Source organism: Pelobates fuscus, chromosome 9 (assembly GCF_036172605.1).
Source record: "Pelobates fuscus isolate aPelFus1 chromosome 9, aPelFus1.pri, whole genome shotgun sequence".
NCBI classification, from domain to species: Eukaryota; Metazoa; Chordata; class Amphibia; order Anura; family Pelobatidae; genus Pelobates; species Pelobates fuscus.
This window is the reverse complement of record NC_086325.1, coordinates 44,070,406-44,073,558: the sequence shown is the minus strand read 5'-3', so window position 1 is coordinate 44,073,558 and position 3,153 is coordinate 44,070,406. Positions and strand designations below refer to the sequence as shown.

The window sequence follows — 3,153 nt, the reverse complement described above, 5'->3', positions numbered from 1 at the left end:
AAAGATTATTTAAATATACACATAGAATTTTAATATATATGCATTTATAGGTATTTAAATTCTACGTGTATACTAATGTAATCTTTTATGTAATTATATGTATTTATCTATATATATATATTTGCGGTTATTTGTATTTTATATATAGATAGATATATATAGAATGTCATTCTAAGTGTATTTTGTTACCGATATATATATATATATTAATAACAAAATACAGTTAGAATGAAATTACATATGCATATATCATTTATATTACATTTTGTTTCAATATTTTTTATTTATTTTATTATTTTATTTATTTATTATTTTAATTATACGTATTTATATATAATGTATATATGTACATCTAATATATATATATAAATATATATATATACATATTATATATATGTAACGTCATTCTAAGTGTATTTTAATATTAATACATATACTTATATTAATATTGAAATACACTTTGTATGACGTTACATATATATAATATGTATATATATTATATATATATATATATATATATATATATATAAAAAAATATTTTACATTTATTTTTACACATGGTTAATATATATTTTTTTACTTTCCCACCAGCAGGGGGACTGCCTGATATTTCAAACAGTCCCCCTGCTGGCAGATCCATAGCCAGCTATAGGGGGCCCCCCTGAAGAGGATCGCGGCGGAGGTGAGTACACCTCTCCAACAGGGGCTTAAAGCCGTTACGACGTACCATGCCGCCGCAACGGCTTTAAAGCCCATTTAATGCAGGACGGCATGGTACGTCGTAACGGCGTTAAGGGGTTAAAGAAGCAGCATAGTTATTTTCATTAAGACAGTTATTCATCCCTTTGCATACAAGTATACGATTTTAAAATGTAAGTTTCATGAAATGCAAGTAGAAAGTTTTTTAAAACAAAAAAAAATGTATAGCATAATGTAGGCATTGATTGCGCTACCTCTCACATGCTAAGCTACCATGTGAGCTAATTCCCCAGTGTTATGTTTTTATATATGCAAAACACAGCTGATTTTAAAAAAATGGTAAAGATTTGCTGTAGTTACAGTTTCACAATTTTTGCCTGACGTTTTGAATTCATAGTAAAATTGTAATCTTGCTTGAAAAAAGTTTAACCTTCTACACATCTTTCTGCTGCTCCAAAAGAAGGTGAAAACCCCATTTTGAAAACTTTCAACTTGTGCCATTAACAGGAAAACAATCCTTCTTGATTGTAAAATGATAATTATATGGAAAATATTATTACCACATATGTAAAATTGTTGAATATATTCTTAAAAAGTAATAATTCCAAAAAAGCATTTCAGACGGGAACAAACACATAACCCACATTCTAAGTTTAGTTTTAGTTCAGGAGTTGGACAATTGCCTCCGTCCTTGGAAATTAAAGGAGCAGCACAGTTATTTAAGTACAACATTTGGACGTTGGTTAAATAAATAAAACCATTTAGCTAGATGGACGTTAGTTAAATAAATAAATAAAACCAAATTGGAGAATGTGCACAAACAAAGTTGATTTGTAAAATGCTGAGAATTCACTGTAGTCTCGTTTTCAAAATTTATTCCTAGGTTTTACAATTCATAGTGACAATCCTGGTTGAAAATGTTTTTCTAAAACAGGCATAAATATATGCATCATGTGTACTATGTACTAAGCTTTTGGTACAATCATTGAAATAAAGGAAACCTGAAACTTTGAAAACTGTGGAGTGTGTAGTATCTGACTACTTTGCATAATTTGTTGGTGAATACCATCTGACCCTGGTGCTTTCATTGTTTCAGTTTTAATCTTGATGCTTTGTTAACTTTAAAGGAACATCATAGTGTTTGGGATACAGATCTGCATTCCTTACACTATAGTGCCCTATAGTCACTGTTTAGATGACCAAGCCAGCACTTCCTGAATTAAAAAGGGTATTTTCTTTACCATTCAGCCCTTGTTGCAGTGGTCTTCTCCATAAAAACTCCACCTTTGGCTGAAATTTTCAGTTGTTATCAGTTGATGATCTCAGCCAATTTAATGCTTTCCCAAAGGATAGCATTGGGAGGCTTGTTTACATATGCGTTCCCGGACTGCTTATCCACTTCACTGGTTACATTTTTTTTGTCCCTGCCCTTTTTCCTCTTCATTTTTTCCCTATCTCCCACCCCTTGTTGATTCAGAGCATATGCGGTTATATCCTCCAGTCACAGGCTTCTCTTGGACCTTGGTATGGCTCTTGTGATGTCAGCTGGGAACTTGGATCAACACTGGATTAAAGTAAGTATAACTGTTTCAAAGGCAAGCGTTTTTTCAGGGGCATGCAAAAATAAATACAATAAGGGATTATTCTAAATAATTTTTTTTAAAAGGTTGGATAAACAGACGTGAAAACCAACATTGGTTGTAGACTTTGTACAGTTGCACAAAAAGTTGTCCAACTGGTGTTTAATGAAAAGACATAAGAGTATTAGGGACAACATTGCAAAATAGTTCCACTGGGGCTCGAACCCAGGACCTTCTGCGTGTAAAGCAGACGTGATAACCACTACACTATGGAACCAATATGTAAATAAAGCACCTCCAAAAATTCTTTGTTTTTTTTTAAGTTTTCGATAATTTTTTTTCAACTTAGATTGTTACTGTAAAATGCAACATCTAGGTATAAATTGCGAAAATAAGACTACAGTGAGTTCTCAGCATTTAGCAAATCTGCTTTTTGTTTTTTTTTGCATATTTATTAACAATCTGTTTTTTCTTGTCTTCAGGAAAAAAGTGGGGGATTAGCTCAAATGGTAGAACGCTCGGATAGATGCCCGCATTCTCCAATAATTGTATTTATTTAACAAACATCCATTCCTTGTGCTATGTGTTTGCTACATTGTCTGTTATGGATTTTTTTAAAAAAATTTTTATTTATATATATATATATATATATATATATATATATATATATATATATGCAACAATATAACAGTTTACATGCATGGTAATAGTTTTCTCTCAATTAAATATAGCATTGTCATTTTAGAATAAATGATTCCTTCCTGTTTATGGCACAAGCAGAAATTAAAATAAAAGGTAGCACCAAGAAACGCAAAATAATATATACAACACCCATATATTCCTCTGAACAGGAAAGCTTTAAAATATTCTCAGA

The 3,153-nt window shown here is 31.0% G+C and overlaps 1 non-coding gene across 1 annotated transcript; it reads right to left on the bottom strand.

Moving 5' to 3' along the window:
• Positions 1-2,483: 2,483 nt before the first annotated feature.
• TRNAV-UAC (transfer RNA valine (anticodon UAC)) lies at positions 2,484-2,556 on the bottom strand. Its single transcript has one exon. It is a non-coding gene; the product is annotated as a tRNA-Val (tRNA).
• Positions 2,557-3,153: the final 597 nt, after the last annotated feature.